The sequence below is a fragment of the Lichenostomus cassidix genome, chromosome 7 (genome assembly GCF_008360975.1).
Source record: "Lichenostomus cassidix isolate B80296 chromosome 7, HeHo_3.0, whole genome shotgun sequence".
Classification (NCBI taxonomy): domain Eukaryota; kingdom Metazoa; phylum Chordata; class Aves; order Passeriformes; family Meliphagidae; genus Lichenostomus; species Lichenostomus cassidix.
The window spans coordinates 9,588,281-9,609,445 of record NC_139488.1 but is presented as its reverse complement, the minus strand read 5'-3'; the positions used below and the strand labels follow the sequence as shown (position 1 = coordinate 9,609,445).

At 38.2% G+C, this 21,165-nt stretch overlaps 1 protein-coding gene across 5 annotated transcripts in view; it reads left to right on the top strand.

Moving 5' to 3' along the window:
- Window positions 1–21,165, top strand: part of HECW2 (HECT, C2 and WW domain containing E3 ubiquitin protein ligase 2) — a 172,333-nt gene that overhangs the window by 46,101 nt on the left and 105,067 nt on the right. Inside the window, exon 1 of one of the 5 annotated variants that reach the window (XM_085066074.1) lies at window positions 16,665–17,150. The exons of the other annotated variants lie outside the window; for them this stretch is intronic. The gene's annotated coding sequence lies outside the window, so the exon portion shown is untranslated. Of the gene's footprint in view, window positions 1–16,664; window positions 17,151–21,165 lie in introns of those variants that run through there. 5 annotated transcript variants of the gene reach the window in all.

Here is a 21,165-nt window from a genome sequence, read left to right as displayed (position 1 = left end):
TTAAATTTTACCATAAAGAATGTCAAAGTAAGGGAACTTTTCCATTGTTTTTTTGTGGCTCCAGGCTAAGTGAAGACTTGTGTGCAACCCCACAGTTCTGTGATGCTTATGCCACTTGTAGGATTTGTGTAGGATAGCAAATTCTTCCAGACAAGTGGCCACAGCCCTAAGCCTGGCAGAGTTCAAGAAACATTTGGACAACACTGTCAGGTGCATGGTGGGATTCTTAGGAATGGTGCTGTGCAGGGCCAGGAGTTGGACTCAGTGATCCTGATGGGTTCCTTCCAATCCACCATATTCTATGATTCTATGATATTTTGGCATGGCTTTGACATCAGAATAGAAATGAAAACCTGAGGCTTGGATTCTTTCCTACATTTTTAACATGGCTACAGCAAGTGAAGCTTGAGACACACAAAGAGCAAAGCCCACCATGGCAGTTCCATGTAGACAAGTAAGTTTACCTTTGCAAACATGGAAAAATAAGATTACACTATTAAAAAATCAAAACCATTCTGCACTTCTGGAAAATTGATGAATTTAATCAGTGCTGAGAAAGTCTAATCCACTTGTGTAATACACATGTACTACCTGCATTTTTTTGTCCCTTTTAGTCTAAACAGTTTAGCATGTCAAAAGTGAGATTTCCATGTCAGTGGTTTGAGAGTGCAGGTGTATTGTGTAAAGAATGTGAATGAAGAGCAGGGGTCATTTCTCAAACAAAACCTGACAGCTTTTTTGTGACCCCCATTGTTTGTGGATGTCATGCTGAGCAGTTCTAGTTATGAATTCTGACATGCAATAGACTATGGTGCACCCTGGCATTGGAAAAAGGTCATTCTTACAGAGGTAAAAGGTGAAGTATCAGGTCATATCATGTAGTAACTGGCATAGCTCCTTGAAAAATCAGTTCAGCTAACCTTGGTTTATGCCAGCCTCTGGTATATTCTGAAAATGTAGTTAAGAATGTAATGTAATTTGTAAGTGTTCTTACAAATTAATATACATGATAATAATTTTCAAGGTGAATGGGAAGTTACTGCATGTTATACATACTTAATCTACTTATCACTCTTAAAGATTCCAGTTTTCTACACTGATAATTCATTAGTAATTGTGAATATCACACAAGTGATATACATCTAATTTTAAATTATGAATCTTACTGGGTTGGTGTATGTGATATTGGTAAGTGTAATATTTTTTTCTTTATAGGTTTGTATTTTTAAAGTATGAAGGAAAGCAGAATCATAGTAGTAATGTTTCCTGTTCTTAGAGGACTTAGTAGAGTACCAGTAAAAGAAGCACAGAGAGAAAATACTACAGAAAATGAAGGTGATGAGTTATAAAATATAGCATATTAAATAAAATAATACTATGGAGATAAAGGATAAAGGATAGTTATTATATTGCAGTAGTATCAGTAGTGTTAGCCTGTAACTATTGTTACCAGTTTGTCTTTCTTGTCAGCAGGGTTCTTCAGTTTCACTTTTTGAATTGGAACATTTTATTTAGATGTCTCTCATTCCAGCATATTTTTTTACTTGCATGAAAACAGATTATTGTTTTAGTGTATCATATTTTTCTCCAGCAATACATCTACAAAGCATGTCAGTAATTTTGAGGATCTATTTTCTTCCATAATGATGATCTGTCCATCTGTTTTCCTGTGGGGTTCTTGTGCATTGCCATTGTTATAAATACCAGTGAATACAGATACTGCAGTGAGTCATGATGGTACTTATTTAATCTTTAAGTATCTCTGGAATATTACAGTGTTGCAGGGCTCATAAATACATCAGATAGATGTTGCAATGTCTTCTCATGGAGATCTTCCTCAAAATAATTATTAGCATGTGGTAAAAGTTAAAGGGAGTGTGTTCTACAGAAATGAAGAGTGATAATGAGAGTTTTAATATAATTTCCACTATGCCAGTAAAACTGCCTGAAAAATAACATTGGAACAGTTAAGTAGCAGCTATCAAAAGTAGTTATGTATGTCACTCACTGAAAATGGTTTTCCATTTAATCCTAGAAAAAATATGTATCATATATCAAATTTGATGAGTGTACTGGTAATTTAGTGTGAAGGCAAATCCCTCTTTAAAAGGAAAAAATGATTTGTTCTCCACAATTGTATTTAGGAACCTAAACCTTGGGATAAATGACATAAAGTTATATGAACAATTCTCCTGAGTGCTATTAAATATTTTCAGAAGCTTAATTCTAACAAATTGGCTGTTACAAGTGTCTTCCTTCATTCTGGCACTAGTGAGTTTAATTTATATATAATATCTAAGAGTCTGTACCCATGTCCAACTCAATTTGAGCACATGCCATGAGTTTTTTCTAAGTGCTGCATAAGGATTGTATAATTAAACATCTTAAGTACATTAGTAAACATGAATCCATGTTATGTTGGTAGATGAGCTTTGTTAGAGCAATGGCCTCTACTGCAAATAGGAAACATCTTAATTTTTTATTTAGTTGAGCTTTTGAGTTTGATATAAAAAAACCCCCTACAGCTTCAGCCCTGGTAATTTCCATTTGCATATGTGTCTGTATAAATATGTGTATGTGTATACATACACATCCTTTCCATTTTACAACAGAAACTGAAAATCTGGAATGCAGACACAGGAGAATGGAGCTGCATGGCAGCTCCCATTGCCTTGGTTACAGGGGCTAAGTTTTTTTGACTATTGAATCAGTGTCTCATGTTTAAGTAGAAAAACATACGAATATTTTCATAAGTTATGCTCACATTGTTGTGATGTATCAGAGCACACTGTAGTTAATAATTCATTTCCAGTTCCCTAATGCTGAACTTATGAATGATTTACTTTCCGCAGCAGCAAAAGCGGCTTAAGTTAAGAGCCGTGTTGAGGAAGGGTGGCTCTCTGCTCATTGCATATATAGCCATACTTAAAACAGCTTCAGTGTCACACTATTCTTTCTCCTGTGCTCAGGAAATACCTTTTAGATGTGTGAGTATGACGAGGAGAGAGGGAAGGATGCTGGAGTCAAGCATTCCCTCCTGAATGCCTTGGTGCACTGCAGTTCAGCAGCCCAGGTTAGGGGAAGGGAAAGCCTTGGCAGCCCCAGGGCACAGGAGGAGGGACAAGTGAGGACTCATAGTGAAGCAGTGGGCTCTGAAAGGAATTAGCAAAACATCTCACAAGGAAAGCTTCTTGGAAGAAAATGTGAATATATCTTTTTATAGATTTTAAAAACCCCTGGGATTTACTATCCATGCCACATCTTATCTGAAACCCCCTGAAATCTGCAGCTTTGTGAAAGCAGTTTCAATCTTTTATTCTTTGGTTGGTTTGCTACTTGTGACTTATGTCCTTGTGCTGGAAGCTTGTATAAGATTTTAAAAAATGTATAATGCCACTTCATTTTATTGTTTTTTCTACTAACCTGTTGTGCATACAAATTTCGTAGTGTATTTGGTATTATTTCAGTGCCTTAGTATGACCTGAGAGACATTCTATGTGGAATTCATTCCAATTACAGAGAGTGGTACAGCTCTGTGATGTAACTGGCTAGTGTGTGCATAAATAGCTTTTACTGAACTGTGGAAATAGTGTTTTATTCTAGATTTGACAGCCTGTGCAACATTTTGGTTTTAACTGTACAGTGATGTAAAAAGACAATTATTGAGTTTAGGTCTTCAAAAGTGGGTTTTCAGACAGCTTGCCATTGCAGTAATACATGCAGATGCAAAGCACATGGTATGCATTAAAGTACTGTAATCCTTATTCTAAAATGTTTATTTAAAGTAAGACTAATGAAGGTGTTACCATACTATGTTGGTTTTCTGTTCAAAAGCAATACATGTATGTACTCACTCAATAATGGGTGATGCTGTAAATGACCTTAAGAAAATATCAACTCCATTGAAAGCACTTGATGGCAGTTCTGATTTCCAATTCCAAGCAGTGATGAATTAATGAACTGTTAGTGTTTTAATGCCTTGATCTTTCTCCTGCCTTCTTTAAATACATTTAGCAAACTAATGTTTCTATAAAGTCAGATTCATTGCTGAGGAAAGGACTAAGACAAAAAAAACCCCAACACTTGAGATAAGAGCCAAATGACTGCTGCACATAGTGCTTCTCTCTCCTACCATGCATAGATGCCTTGATGCAGGACAAAATTAAATTACTGTTGATTTTTTCCTGATTAGGTTCAGTTGTTCTCTTAGATTATAGTGGTAGAGTTCATTACATTATGCATTTACCAAAAGTAGAAAGGAGTCTTCTTAAATCCCAGCTACAATATAGCATTATTTTGATTACATTGAAAAATTCTGTGGCAATTCACAATGAATATTTTGAGGAGGTTATAAAAATGATTTCTTTCTAAGTAGTAGTTTATCTGAGGTCAAATCAATTAACCTGTTCTTTGTACCTGTGTCTGCATAATTTTCTGGTTTTAAAAAATTAAATGAGGTGTTTCAGTGATTTCACTAATAAAAATTATTTAAGCACTGTTCTGAAGGATTGTAACAGTGGTTTGATAAGCTGCATAGTAAATGTAGTAAAGGTTTTTCGTTTGTTTGTTTGTTGTTTTTGTTGCTGATTTTAAGCCTGATATTAAATCTAATTGCAGACCAAGTTGGATTCTGTTAGCAGGCTGGACTGGAAGAACCACAGAAGTGTGCTGAAGTAGCTCATAATGGTGGCAATGAATGAATGATGTGGCAGAAACAGGCTGTAATGTGAAAAATAGATACAAACTTAAAATATTGTAGCATGAGGATGTGAAATTTCATTTAAAACAGTTCTGCTATTTAAAGCTGTTTCACCTTTGTAGCAAAATGTTATTTTAATTTGCCATTTGGCATGTTTAGTTGGACTGTAAGCCTCTGCTAGAGTTCAGGCGTGGAAGAGCAGAGTAGTCCCTGAAAGCAGCGATTAGCTGTGAGGCAGCAGCACTGAGGTCCTCTGTGGGTCCCTGGGTCCCTTTCTCAGGAAGGTGGCAGTGGGTGGGTTTGATGGAGCGATGAAGGAAAGGGCAGAAGGATGCTCAGCCCTCCTCTGGGGAGCTGGCTGAAAGTTGCTGCCAGGGCCCTGAGAGCAGTGCTGAGAAGTGTTCTCCATTCCAGCTCTGTGGGGACAGAAAACAATCTGCCAGAGTCCAGCGGAGGAAAGGAAAGCAGAGACAGACTGGGTGGGAGAGGCAGAGATGGCTGATACTCACCGTAGTGTTTTTTTGCCATATATTGTATTAACCTTTTTTATTTGTGTTAGTCCAAAAATATGGATTGGTTCAGAATGAAAGTCACATTACATATGAAGCAATACAGTGCACTACAGGTATTAACTACTGCTTTAATAGAGTCAGTGTAACTATTGTTGGGGAAAACCTGACAAATATTTTAGAAATAATGTGTTTACAAAAATAGAGAATGTCAGGCACTTACTGTGGGAAGTTTGGCAGTCCTTCCAAATTAGGCAATTTGGACTAGTCTTCCATTATTTTTGGCCAACTTTGCTGGCACTGTACTGGTTTATCAGAAACATCACAAATAATTTTCTGAGAGTGAATTCTTTTGGAGAAATAAGATGGGACACTTTTCTTTGTATGAGAGGAGATCATATATGTAAAACAGTGACCTATGATAAAACAAGTCTTCCTTTTACTTGTTTCACTGTGTTCAGATGATCTCTTTTGAGTGCTGAAGAGTTGTGTGATTAGCCTCGAACTTATGCAGTCCCTTTATAGTGCATTAAAAGGCCTTGAGAACATGCACTTGATCACCGCAATAAGTTTTGGTTATTAGAGGCAGGAAAAAATACTGTTCCTAGAAAGTGAATAAAAAGAGTTGAGACTCTTATCTTTAGAAGAGGGAAATAAAGAGAATGCTGAAAACATGCCAAATTATGTTTACTGCCTGTAGCTGTAAACTCTAAAATTCATAAACGCAGTGTGAGATTAAGAGTTTGGGCAAAATACTGATGTGGTCAGGCTAGAACCAGGTCCTTGACCAACAGAAGCTGGAATTCCTGCCCCTTTAGTTTAAGCTTTTCTCACAAGAAGGGTTGGGCAAGAAAGGTTATTATTTGATAAGAAACTTGTGAAAAGAGTGGCTTTCTCCTGATAAATAAATTGGGTTTTATCAAAAGCACCACAATATTTGAGAGCAGTACAGTTTAAGTATTTAATTTTAAAAGAATTTTGGCATTGTTGTTATCTTAGAGAGTCATTGCTGAAATAAACTCCAGTCTCTCTAATCAAAAGCTTAGTTTCAAACGATTATGTTTCTACATCTTGCAGGGCACAGACTAATATTTTCCATGAGTCAAAAGAGGATGGTGAGAGTACAGGCAGGCAGCATCATTTGTGGTTTTTTTCAAACTACACCTTGGCAATCAAAGCATGCACTTTTTCTTCTGTTAGTGTTTCTGGTTTGCAGATGTGGCATTAGATCAAATAAAATCTGCAAAGATTTCTGAGGATAAAAATTTCAGGAAAACAGAAAAAGTGGTAGTAAAAAGCTTAACAAAAAAGTTTTAATGAAGAGATCCCTTTAGTTACGATGTGCTAGAAAGCTCCCCCCTGCCTTTCTTTTGGTTTTTAGCACATGGTGAATCTTCTGTCTGGTTCTTACCATGCTGGCCATGGTAAACAAAACATCTTGGCCATGTTTTCCAGGTTGGCATATTTGCTTTTTTTTGTTGAGTTTTGTCTCCTTGGAGAACACATCACCTTGCTGTGTTTAATAACTGAAATAAGTTGCTTGTGCATATAGCTTTAAAAAGTCATACTTGGAATCTACTGATTTTTCCTTTTTTTTTGTTCCCTGACATGTTTCCTTTGTTAGACAATGAGTCACAAGCTGTCTCATCCTATTAATAGCTTATTAATTTTTAATTTCAAAGTCTACTTTTGTAAATGTACTGTATTGAGTAAATCATTAGGAGTTCTCTGCTTCTCTAAATAGCTAATTATGCATTTCAAGGTAGTTCTATCAATTTAATTCATTGGTTACACACAAATTGTACAAATTAACAAACAACATGCTAATAAAATCCACTGTTTATTGGAGGGTGACAGTTTTCTCTCAAATAAAACATGGCTCAGGATAACTGTTCCTGGCAGCGTGGCTTGTGCATAATGTTTTGTCATTTGGTTTTTCAAATCCTAGTTCCTAGAGGTATGTATTAGAAATAAGTAATTGGAAACAAGATCAACAATATGAATTCTGACAATATTCTTCAGTCTCTTTTTCATAAATATTTTGAAAGTAATTTGAAGTCTTCACATAGTTCATGGCAATACAGTGCTAACATCTCTTAGGTACCAACTAGAGAAGGTGTCAGGGATACTGTGAAAGAGAATTGAGGAGAGCTTTTTATAGCAATTCTCAGTTGAGTGTGTCAGGAGGGTTCAAACCATTTTCTTGGTGTATCATCCTTCAGAAGGTGTTTCAGGGATGGTTAAGATGCCAGTGACACATTCTGACAAGGAACCTTGAAGCAAATGGAAGAGGAAGAGCCCCAAATCCAGAAGTAATGAAAAATACGCTTTAAGGTAACAGTCCTTTCTGTAGTTTTCATACTGATTTCACAGAGTAACGTTTGGATCAGATTTAGTCCTGGGAGTCTCCTTATTTAAGAAACTATTATGTGTATTCAGATTATACTCTGACCAGTTCATGCCTCTTCACTCTGCCTTTCCTACTCCCTAGTAAAACCTGCCCTATGTGAATCTAAGTTCTCTTAAAAAACCAGAACTACATTATGTGGCTAGCACAGGTTTTTCCCATGAGAAATTTTCTTGTGTTTTGTAAATAAAGATAAAGTTTGGATGTTTTTGGAACAGTGTCCCAGAACTTGGGCAGTGCAGGCCTGGCCAATCAGGCCTGGGGGAAGGCTTCTGACTGACCAATCTGGGTGACTTTTGAGAACTCTATATATGTGATGAAATCAAAACAATAAAGGTCATTCCTTCTTGCCACTGAGAACTGGTGCTTTCATTACTCTGCTAGCTGCTCAACAGCGACAATGTCAGGCTGATGTTAGATGTAAAATAAAATCTTGTATTTCCAGTATCTCACCTTCTTCTAATTTCATCTTTAGCAAAGAATGGCATGTTGTGAAATGCAGGTTGTCTACACCATGGTTTTGACTAATTGGAAGTCATAATGCTTAAAAAACCCCCATCAACCAAAAATCCTCAAAAAACCAACTCCCAAAAAACACCCACAGAGCAACTGTTTAATGGCCATGAGAGAGCTGATTGTGTAAAGCTGAATATTCCACTGTCAATCTATTAGTAATGGAAGAATTTAGTCATAACTGAACTCCAACTGTGGATTAATAATGAAATCATTATGAATTCTAGGTAAGAAGAAATGATCACCTTAGCTATGGCTTTCATGTATGTTATGAGGTTAGACTTAGTGGTGCTTATTTGAAACAACATCTTCACATGGAAAATTTGAAGTGAGTAAAATCGTATTTGCTACATGAAAAGTATTCCTGAGCTTGTTTCATTTGATGATTAAAACAACATGATATCTCAGTTTTGTTAGAGCTTTTTGTCATGAGAGTATTCTTTTATCTGGAAGATTTCAGGCACATTGCATTGAATAAGCCTTCCAATCTGCTGCTGATCCCAAGCACTCCAGTGTGGCAGAGAGGGTCCTGTTAACTTCAGCAGATATTGAGCTTGCCTTTACCTGGTCAGCAGATGTTTGTGTGTGTGCTTGAGTTGACCCACTAAATGTTGGGACCCTCTGGCTGCAATTGGAACTTCGGGAATGATATTTCACTGGCTGCACTGTTTCTGGATAATGTTGAATTGCATTGTACTGTGTGCTCCACCAAACATAACTGGAAGGCATATTTGTGCCTTAGCACAGAAAAGTATCCTCAGTCTGTATGTAGATTATGAGACAGCTGTAAAAGCTCCTGTTATATTTGGATCTGTTTGGTTATTGCTCACTAAATATAGACAATATCCAAAATTATACTTTTTAGCATTAGGGAGTCGTGTATTTTTCACTAGTGCTTTTCTGGTCTCATATGCTTAAATCACTTTATTTCTGTTGCCTGGCTGTTTGACACCCTGTGACACCCTCTGCAGCATTCTGTAATCTCCAGGAATTTCAGTGCTTGTTACATCATGCATTCTTGATTAAATCCTCCCAGTAGCCTGTAGGTAGCAGAAGGTGCTGTCCTGGTGGCTTAAATTTCCAGTAGGCTTGCCTGATTAAAAAATAAATACAAACCAATCAACGAAGAGCCTCATCATACATTTCTTAGAATATCCATCAAAGCTGGATGCTGGTTCAGATGTGATGCCCATGGCATACTCTGACCCTTGCTAAGCTTGTCCAAGCATGTAGTTAGTGAATAAAACCTCAGTGCCTTTCAGCCACTGGGGTCTGGAGACCCCCTTCCTTCTCTGTGCACACCAGAGAACAAGTGGGACTCTTAGAAGAATGACATGAAAGAATTGCAGCTTCTGATTGACTCTGAAAGGCTGGTGCCATGATGTGGGAACTATTTAATTTTCTGACCCGCATTAACGTTCCCTGATGGATCTGTGGCAGTATTTTCTGATCTTTTAATTACCACGTTTCTCCCTCTGCAGAATACTCTTTCCAACCACCAAGTGTGCTATTAACACTTTTTAACAGTCCATCGATTTGCTTTTGTGTAGCCTCTGCTCCCTGTGCATCTGCTGGTCAGAGCTGAACTCCAGCAGATCAGTACCAGCTTTCCTTCACCTTGGTAGCCAGTGCTCTGGGAGAGATGAGGACAATTCCAGACTGAGTACATTTCATCTTGCCTTACCCAGGCATATGCAGCCTCTGGCTGCTGCTGGATGTAGTTCAGGACCTGAGAGGTTTGCTACATCACTAAAAATTCATAGCAGAGAAAGTAAATTTAATATTTCATCTTGTGCGGTTGTGGAATCCTTCAGTTTTGAAACTGCTTATTGTTGTGTGTGCCAGTCCTTTGTCTTTATTCTAAAATAAGTATTTTCCAGTTTGCATTAAAGTTTGAAGTGTTTTCCTAGGGGTTTTCCCTTGCACCAGAAGTATCAGTTGACTCATCTTAACCCTTAAATGTCACAAGCATGCTCTACCATCTTAAGTGTGCCTTTGCTAGGTCTTCTATTGTCATTTGCTTCAGGAACTGCAGCTCTAAGGTAAGGTATTAAGGAAGATACACAATTACAGTGATGATCTAAATTTATACTGCCAATCCACTGCAGTACAGATGGGGTTTGATAACCCAGCACTTTTGGTGGTAATTATCTAGAAAGTACCAAGAAGCAAAGTAGTGGGTTTAAGAAGCTATTTTCATGGAAAGGTGTTGGCATGAGTGTGTGTTGTGTATATCTGCTCAGATTGGTCATGACTTCTGGTCAGCTGCAGTGGGAACTGCTTTTACCTCTCTGTTAGGTTGGATATAGTTGTAAAGCAATTTTTTTCTTATAAGAAATATTAGAAAGTTTTTTGAGAATAGGATGTTCTATAATTGCAGCTCTATTGTTTTAGACAAGATGCAGCATCTGATGGGATGTCAGCAACACTGGTATATGTGCTCCTTTGTGATCAAGGAGAAATGGAGTTAAAGTAATTGTGTTAAGAACTTGAAAAATATTTGCCTTTATTTCTTAAAGTCAGTACTAGTGGGAGATGATAAATTAGTGGCTCGGTATTGTGACACTTGGATTGAAAACTTTTGCAATGTCCAGCAGGGATATTACTTTGACGTTAACTAATACAGGCTATATTACGTTAGTATTAGAGACTTGCTGAGCCGTTTTCAGCAGTTGCTGTTTTTCCAACTGCAGTTGGCATCACTGATGTGTATAGGGATATTCCAGTGAAGCCTTTGGAAAAAATGAGTGATCTGCTTTCTCAGTGGCTGTAAAACTACCCCACTTCAACAGCAGACCTGTGTTGTCACCAGACGTTGGTTGTGACCAATTAGCAAGAGTAGCTAATTATTCTGCTTCTTATGGTGTTTGATTTTTCTGAAGAGTTCAGCTTCTGTGTTCAACATTATTTTAAAATGTGTTTTTCTATCATACCACTGTCTTCTCTAAAAACTGGTATTCTTTTGCGGTTCCAGCATGCTCCACGAGCTTTTGGTGTTGGCAGCCATAAGATTTGTGTGTGTGTTAATCTGAGGTTTGTGTTTGCATTGCAGAGTGGCGGAGGTGTAGGATTGTTAGGGAAGAACAACAACATCCTCTGCTTGATTGGGCTGCTGCTGCAATTTTAAAGAAACAGCTTAAAAGTGCTGTTCTGAAACCTCATAAAGGGTGGTTGCCTAAACCTGAAGTTTTTTATTACTGTGCTACTGTACTTGCATCACAGGGATAAAACAATTTAGTGGTAATAAACAGTAATTTGTCTGTAATTGTATGCTCATATAATTTATTAGGCAAATGATTTTAAAAAATCAGAGCAATCTCAAACTACATAGAAATCCAACAGCTAGCCAGCAGTGTTGATAGGAGATTTCATTCATATATTTTCAAATAATGACATTGTAATTTTGGCAAACTGTCAAGTCCAGTCGGTACGTGGGTATTTGTTTGGAGTGATTTCTCTTTAATTCTGCTTAGTAATAACCTACAACAGAGGTTGGCAGTGGTAATTTGGCACAAGTGGAGAGCTGACACAGAGGCAGTGACATTATCTAACCAGAAAGCTGCATTGCATCTTGTTTTTTGGGAAGGTCACCCCATGAAGTCAACTTCCAAATGCAGGACAATGCAGGGACATTTCCATTAATGAGGAAAAAACCGACAAACCAGCATAGTTTATTTTTTACTTTTTCCCTTTTTTTTTGTTTATGTTATTGGATTCTGATCGAGTTGTATATTGCTATTTTCAGTTTGGTTTTTTCTTCTTTCCTCCTACAAAGGATTTTGTCCTATTTTGTGGACATTAAGCCAGGAGATTTGCACAGGCACTATTGAGCAACTGCATCCTGGATGGTATGGGAGGGAGGACAATGTGTTTGATCCCAAAATGTATTTGTGAATAGTAAGGACACCAAAAATAACAAAATATGTCAATTTTTTTTCTTTTCTGATTCTGTGGTAAAAGACTGATTGTTTGTTAAAAATCTGAAAAAAAAAATGGTGTCTCTGATCATTATGAGTATAATTTGTCATAAGAAAAGATAAAGATAAATCTTGGGTGTTTAGTAGGCTGAATCTGGGAAAGGGGGGAAGACATATGCTTTACTTTTAATATTCTGGGTTTCCAGTAAATCGTGTGAATTTTAGTCTGAATTATTAGTTTTAAGTAGCTGTATGTCTATGCAAACAAAGCTCAAATCCTAAATTGTCTTCATAAAGAGCAAGGCAAGGACATTTCACTGAAAATCACTATCACTTTATTGTACCTTTTTACTATACCCCCAGAAAAAATATTAAAATGGTAATAGGTACGTGATTTAAAACTTTATCCATAAAAAGCTGAACATTACCTCTGCTGTAATGTGGTTTGATTTTGCTTTTTAATTAGGAATGTAATCTGATGTGGGTTGAATTACATTTTATAGTTGCATGTTGAAAAATAGATTACATTCAAAATGAAATAAGTATTATTTTTAAAATTCAGATTTCAGAGTAATTTAAGATGGTACTAGGATGCAGCGTGCTTCAATTTCTTTGTTTCCTTTTGTCACACAGAACTGGGTACTCCTTACTCAACTCAGTCAAAGCAAGTCCTTAAGTTTAAATACACCAAGGTCATTTGAAAAACATGAATGCACAACACAAATTGTCTTAACAAAAAAAAAAATTCCCCAGCATAAATAAGTGATAGGAAATTTAGGCCTCCAGATGAGATTGTCTGAACTTCTGTTTATATATTTGGTGGTATGTGTGCTGGGATTTCTTGGCTGTATTTATAAACACTGATTTCAATCTTCTTCCGTTTCCTGGGGCTGTAGCACCTACGCCCTGGGGTGGATTTATATAGAATTGTGATGTGTTCCTGAATGTGTGCACCCTCAGCCAGAGCTAGTGCAGTCTTTATTAAAATCCATTGTTCATTTGTATCTGTAACATGACTTGATGTTAAAAATGAATGTTAAAATCCAGTCGGAAAATTTGATGCTTTTGGCTTAATTTTAGAGTTTCTTTCTTGGTGGGGGACAAAAGGAATGAGGAGAATACATTTATTCTCGAAAATGAAATATTAAGATGAAAAGGTAAAGATTTAAGTAGTCACTTCAGGTCATTTTGTGAAGTCTAGTGGTTACATCTGCTGCTGTTTGCTGTTTGTTATCCAGTGCAGGAGTCTTACAAATGGATTCTTTCTGAACACAAATTGCAGATGGGGACTGGGCTGCTGAGAGCCCTGTGCCTGTTGGGAGATGGGTGAGCAAACTGCTGTACATTCTTCCAAACCTTAAGGCAAAGGGTGGAGGTCTTCAGAATCCTTTATGCCAAGATCCCAAAGGCTGGGTTTTTGTGGATTGATGAATTAGGGCCAATGATAGCAATGCAAAACTGTGCAGTGAGAGTCCTTTCAGCACTGGTCCATTTCTTCACAGGATGAAGATGAATGAAAATTGTACAGCCTTGAGAAATCCTGTGATACACGTCTCTATTTTTAGCTCTACTTATTAAAAACTCGTGCATATTTAATAGTAAAAGTATTAATTCATAATAAGCCTCCTCTTTATATAGCCCACTTTGTATTGTTGTCTTTTCATTAATTGTTCATTTAGATTCTCAAGGATTTCTGGTTCATTTACCGCAGAAAGCGAGGAAAGCAGCAAATGCAGCAATAATCCTGCAAGGAGGAAAAAATTACAGCAAGTGCTCACTGAACTAAATAATGAATTGTAATATGTACTCGCAAAGAGCGAAGGCACGGCTGGTGATACCTTTGGTATCTCTAACTCCTCAGTGCTTTAGCACAAACCATTTTCTCATCTCCAGGACACAGAGAGACACAGCCAAGCGTGCACTGGGATGTGCTTGCAGGCAGTGGTGGCGTGTGTGGTACCCCAGGAGTATCACTGTTGTCATCGTGGTGCTCCTTAGGACTCTTAACTCCTCTTCTCTTGAGTGTCATTACAGATTATAAACTGTAAATCAACAAACTGTTAAATAGGGGAAGTTTTTTCAATCGGTTTCCCTCTTCCTTTCTAGCTGAAATTTAGTGTGTGCCCCTGTGCTCTAAAGCTGTTCCATGGCACAGCCTTGGAGCTCCTCAACTCTGACTGCTTCAGTGATTGCCCTGCAGTAGTTTAGCCTTAAGGAGAGAGGAAATTTCAGTGGCATAGAATATATCTGAGTGTCCTACTGATGTCTTGCTGCACCTTAACAAATGCAGGCATCTTCTCTTAATAACCTGTTGGTCTGACTCACACAGTTGTGGAAGAGAATTTATCTAGAGCAGAGTAACTAGACACCAATATGACTTCTTTTTACTGAAATGATGAAATATTCTGTTTCTTGAATTATCCAGCTAAAATGTTTCCTTAAAATTATTTTGGGGTTCTCAAAAAAATAGTAAAGCAGTTGGTGCATATGAGTTCTGACATAGTGTTCTAGTGTGAAGTTTGGCCTAAAACATATTTTGAGGAAAATCTGAAATAGGACTTAAGATTGCAATCTTCATTCTTTAAAACAAGTTATTGGACTAAGAAATGTTTGTATGTTGACATTTTCTGGTTTATAAAAGACAAAACTGTTGCTGTCAAGCAACAGAACTGCTTTGTTTTAGAGCCAAAGTGTGCTGAGTATTAAAAGTGATGTATCCTGTAAGTAGAGAGGATGGTATTACCAACATCATCTTATACAGACCTGCTGACTTTCTGCCTGAAGATCAGCATATGTGTTTAATACAGACAAACAGCTTGGTTTTTTTCTTATTCTGGACTCCTTTTCTGTGGGTTATAAGGAAATTATTTAAAGAATGTAGAGCAGGTGTTTGCTGGAGGAGGAAATCTTTAGGACTTTCTGTAGCTTCTGCAAAGTTTGCTTTCATAGCTATTTGATTCTCTGCAATATTTCTAACTTTATACACTGGACACCCTAAGTTGAACTCAAAAAGGTATATATGAGAAACATAGTATTGACATGTTTTTGGTAATGGCACCTCCTCCTTAAGGACATACTTTGGACAGTCAGCAAGCAAAAGGCATTGTCTTTGACCTGGGCTTACTATCAGTTCTTCTCCTCTTAGTGTCAGGGATGCCTTTGGTAGATGTCTCCTTAGTGTAGTGTCATTCATTCAAAAAACTCCATGAAACTGTAGGCAAACAGAAATGTTCGGATGTTTTATTTCAGCCAAAGAGTCTCCTCAAATCTTTATGGAAATGCAGACTTTTTTTTGGGGGGGGAAGGTGGGGAGGGTGGGGAGAGATTGTAACAGACAAAATGATGTAAATTGAAATATCAGAAGGGTAAAAGGGGCAGAAGGATGGAAATTTACATTTATACTGACAGACAGTTAAATTCACTCCAGCAAAATTTGTCAGTTCTTAAAAATAATTGTTTCCTGTTTTCCTGATCTACTGATTGTGTCTACAGTTTATTTATAAGACTTAGGTACACAAAGCCTTGGGTTGGTTTTGTTTTTAATTTTGCTTTGTTCTTTAAGGAGACCAATTGAGTCTTTTTTAAACATCTTCTACCCCCACATTATGATCAATTTTACCAGGCTGGAACTTTAATAAATGGAGAATCAGGAAAATTGCTTAGCTGTGGACCAGTGGGCACTCTTTTTTACTCTACTTTTAGTCTACCAAGAAGTTTCAGTTACTGAATTTTTGAATTTGCAGTCAGTTGATAACATGTTTTGCACAAAGAAATGCCTTTTTTCAAGTTGATAATACTCTTTTGTGACAAAACGGAATAAATACCATGATGAATTGAAGCATGTGCTGCTTTGAGAGAAACAGCATTCCTGTGTTCCCTGGTAACACGGGAATCTCTCAGTGTGAGAGATGTACCTGGGCTGTGGAGTTTGCTACCATTTCACTGAGTGAAATCAATTTTATGTGGTAGAAATTTGAGCTCATACAAGCTTGAAAATGGGAATGATTGTATTGGATTTGGACTTGGATGCGCGGGACAATGAACGTTCATTCATATTCATTGTAAATTCCAAAGATTTCCATCAGCATAGAATGGATTTCCAGTTAAAAATTGAATTAAAATAAATTTATGTAAATGCTTATTGCATATATAAATATACATATACCAGCTTTTAATAACTGTCAAATAATTAATAATTAAATTCTCATTTCCCCATCCTGTGACAAAGTAGCTTCCCATGGAGATTATAATCTGTCTTTCTAGTGCAGACTTTTGGAGAGGACTGTATTTGAGATGGATTGTGTGACCTGGCATCAAAAGGCTAAACTGAGAACAGCTGTATCAGTACTTGAACAGAAATTCTTGAGGACAGCCAATCAACAGCAACTAGCAGCAGATATGGCTGTGTCATGGACACTCAAGATCAAACCCTGGCAGTGGGGATTGGTTTTAAAGTTTGTGTAGAGTATACCTTTGTGTTGTGAATGATCTGAGGCCATAGTTCACAATATGCTGGGTTTAATGGCTACATGGCTGTACCTCGAGTCTCTGCCTCTGTCTCCACTCTGAGGAGTGCTGCTGCAGGTGAGATTACTGAAATAAATGAACTTGGTTAAAGTAGTTGCCACACCAGGAGGAGGTTAAGAGGGGCATATAATACATATGGAGCATGGTCTGTTGGCTGTGAAGTTGCTCTACAATTTCCAGTCAAGTTTTGTTTCTTATGTGAGTAGTCTAGACAATAGGAGCTTATCTGGGATGTTTAAATTTATGTGCAGTTCTTACATATCTACTTCCAGTGAAAGACAGGGATGAGTTTTAGGCATTGGGCGTTGTCCTGTATGTCTGCAGAGCAATACTAAGACACATCTGCAGACCAGATGGATCTTAGAGCCTGGCAGCTGCAGCAGAAGGGATTATATGAGCCCTCTGTAATCCCTTCAGTCCAATTTCAGAAGGTTATCCAGGCTCTCAGTGTTCAACTCCATAGTTCATGTGGCTGAGTTAGCTTGAAATGCTTTAGGGCTTCCTTACTCCACCTGAGCTGTGGGGACAGCATTGCAGGGACATGGGACATTTTTCTTCGTTGACAACAAAGTATATCAGTAAGTACCCTCTAAAACTGGTGTAACTGTAGGATGCCAGGCTATGCATATGGCTTTGTATGTGTGCACTATTCTCTGGGCACATATTTATGATATTTCACTCTTTTGACTAGTGCCCAGTGTGCTGTGTACCAGCTTGCTCCATGCTGAAGCTTTTGCCTGATAATGCAGTAAGTTGTACTGAAAGCTCAGCAGTGCCTAGTGGGCTACTGGGCAGGGTGTGTCAGAAATATACACAGCCCTTCAGACTGCTGGCCTTGATAACAGGGTTGAGCAGTAACTTCTGCTTGGTGTAAGGAGGCTGCCTTTGTTCAGTAGAAGATGGAAGGTTTACTCAAGCAGCTAAGGCCATGTGAGAGTGACATTTGTTTCCAGGTTGATACAAAAGTGTATAGGACTCTGCAAAGGAACTGTGTGAAAATCCATTGAAAGGGTCGAAAATAGATATTCTGTTACACTCTAAATTAACTGAGCTATTCTCTGGCCAAATAGTGTATTGCATGTTTTCTTAAAGTATATATTTATGCTGAACTATATGTTTTTTCCCTTAGGGTAGATTTTCAGCCAGTCTAAATTATATGGTGGTTTTGTAATCTGAGCTGATGTTTAACATCTGAGCTGAGTCACCAGGTTTGAGTCCAAAGCAGACTGGAGATGCATGCGCACGTTCTTTACTTTTTTCCTCCCTTTCCTGTGCAGCAGCATCCTTGTCAAATTTCAGTGCAGTAATTTTTAGCTTTACCTTAAAACATCTGAGTCCAGTTTCTAGAAGTTGCTAGCTGTAATTTCCCAGCAGTGAATTCAGATGAGTTAGCAGACTGGAGGCAGTTTTCTCAGTACACTTTACTCTTTGTGTGCCTCAGAGCAGGGCAAAAAGGAAAAAAAGACATTTAGACAAAAATTCTGTCCTCTTTTGCTCAGTCACAAGTTACTGCAGCTTCCTCCACAGATTAAGAAAGGGATTGGTTTTGGTCCTGTGAATTATTTTTTGGAGGACCTCTGCCTCTTCCCCTAAGAGGATGTTGGGCATGTCATTTAGTCTGGCACTCCTGGGGAGATAGTTTGAATGGAAAAGTCAAAGCATCTCTCTTGGGAGAAGATCTACAAAGTGCTGTGTCTTTCAAGAATCTTAAGCTGACCTTCTTGGCAATTTTCTTGATTAAAAAGGAAATCTGGTTAAAAGATCCATGTGCATATAGGTTTGTTTCTGGAACCTGGCAAGTTTATTACGTTCTTTCATCAACATTGCTTCTGGCTAAGCTGCTTCTAAGAGTATCCAGTAATTGTCTTTTTATGAAAGTCTTGGGGGCTTTGTTGAAGGAGGAAGTAAGCAGATCGGCAGAAAAATAATGTTTCTGCATTTAACTTCTCTTTGTGCTTCTGGAAAGAACAATTTATATTTCAAGACAGTTACTATCCAATTAATTTAAAGCTGAATTAAAGCAACTTTTAATTTTATTCCATTTAAAAAGAGAGATATTAAAGAATATTTAAGTATTTCAGCTGTGTCTAAGTCCTGTGTCAACTGTGATGGTAACTTCCAGTAATTTTTATTATCTTTCAAGAGCTCTCCAAATAAAAGTAATACCCAGAACTGGCTGTTCAGGGGAAAACAGTGAACACAAATTTACTGTCAAATGTGCAAGATAGAAGACCTGGGCTGAAAAAAGAGAGACATCTTCTTTCCCTTTTAGTCTTTCTGATATATCCTGAGTATCCTTGTAAGTAAAAACAAAAATGGTGTCAGAAGTATAATGATATGATTTTTCAAGTTCATGACATCTCTCTTTTGGTTTTCATTAGATCACAAATTCTCTAGGTTTGGTATGATTACTTTTTTCCCCTCCAAGACAGCAATCCCTGGACTTCGTATCATCTATGTGCATGAGTAATTATTTAAAACATGCAGACTTAATGAGCACTCAGGCATTCTAGGTAGCAATATTGAACAGTTATGACTATATTTTAGCTGAAAGATCTCATCACTTTCTGCCTGCTGTTGATGCTCAGAACTGTGCAGTTATGTAATATGATGGTAGTTATATTTTTGAAATATTGAATTTCATTACCCACTGGAATAAAATTAAATTTCCACTACATGATACAAGATGAATGAATAATGTACTAAATCATCCTAAAGACTTAGAATATAGCCATAGTCATGTAAGTGAAAAGGCCATGTTATCCTTTACTTGTTAATCAGTGGAGAAAAGTAGAGATCCCAAAGAACTGGTTTTTCTTGGCTCTTGAATACTGTCAATGTTTTTATATTCATCTTTATCTGTGTGATTGAATAGGAAGCATCCAAATGTGTTAGTTCAACTTGAATCTAACAGTATGTTAGCTAATGGAGAAAAATCCTACTAATCAGTGAAATACCTTCCAAGAGAAATTCCATTATGTGGATTGCAGAAAACTTGATGAGTAGAAATTCTTGGAAAATATTCCAGCAGGAATAACAAGAAAAGGACATCTGGGCAGAAAGATGAAGCTTTTCTCTCATTTTTCTGTCCAGAGGAAAGGATGCTTCATGCCAGCTTTACCTGATTTTATTATTTTGTTGTGAGTGTTTTTATTTATTTTATTTTTATTTTTCATAGACCAAATCTGCTATCTGATATAGTAGAATACAGGCTTGAAAGGAAGCTATTGAGTTAAAGAGCTATCGAGTTAATCCCTTTGTCTTAAGCCAAATCAGTTCCTGATGATCATGCTAAGTAGCTGGTGAGTTTCACTGGGAGGTGCCCATCTGTCCTGCTGGCAGAGGTGCACAGCAGCTCTAGAGGAGAGTAAAGCTCTTCAGCACTGAAGCAGGGTAAGTGCAGAGTGGTGAAGCACACGTGTGAATCATGGTTAGCCATCACCTGGCTTCATAGGCAGGTTTTGCAGCTGACAGTGAATTCTCAATATTCTGGTTTTCCAGAGTTTCCAGCACGTTTGAAGGCAGTGTAGGGATTGGAGTCCTACCTTGTCCCAGAAAATATGCTATTTTTGAGTTCTGTGCAGAGAAGGATCCCCAAATTCAGAATTTATTCAAGAAGCATTTTCTCAGCCACTTTGAACTCAGACAGATGGTCAGTTTGAACCCTGGATTGTAGCATTTATAAATCTTTGTACTGAACAAAGCAGTGTCACACAGTGTGTAATTGGAAAACCAGCGTGTTTTCTGTTCTCTGTATTCTTAATGTGTTCTTCTGCCTGTATAATTATGGGGATTGCTTATCTCAGCATGGGAGTAGCATTTGAGAGATTCACCAAGCATTATCTGAATGTGTCCAAAGGAGAACAAGGGAGCTGTTGAAGGTCCTGTGAGGAGAGGCTGAGGGAGCTGGGGGTGTTTAGCCTGGAGAAAAAGAGGCTGGGGGAATCTCATGGCTCTCTACAGCTACCTGAAAGTAATGGGGTGTTAGTCTATTCTCCCAGGTAAAAAGCAAAAGTACCAGAAGAAACGGCCTCAAGCTGCCCCTGGGGAGGTTTAGATTGGATATAAGGAAAAATTTCTTCAGCAAAAGAGGTGTCAGACATTGACAGTGGTGAAACTGAGAGAATTAGGTTAATGGTTGGGCTGGTTGTTCTGAGAGGTCTTTTTCAACCTAAATGATTGAGTGATTCCATGAATGGGGGACATCTGGGTGTCACTTGGGCAGGACAGTTCTCCCTGCCCATGTGTCACACAGCAACCGAGCCAGCCGTGTGCAGAGCGCTCCCCAGGGGCAGAGAGCCTTGCCCTGCAGCGCCCACCGCTCGCCTGGCTGCTCTCGTGGCTGCCGATGCCGCAGCTCAGCGGCCCGAAGGCAGTGCCCCAGTGCGGTGGGTTAATGGCCACTTCCCAGCAGCGCCCTGAGCCGCCCGCTCCGAGCGCAGGTCGTGTCCAGCGGCTGCCGGGTCGAGCGCTCGGGGCAGCCCTGCGGAGCTGATTTACAGTAAGTGCTGTGAGAAGAGGCTGCGAACAGGACCCGCAAGCCACATCAAAGAGCACTACGTAAACAAGAAATGAATCACTGTTAGGAGCAAG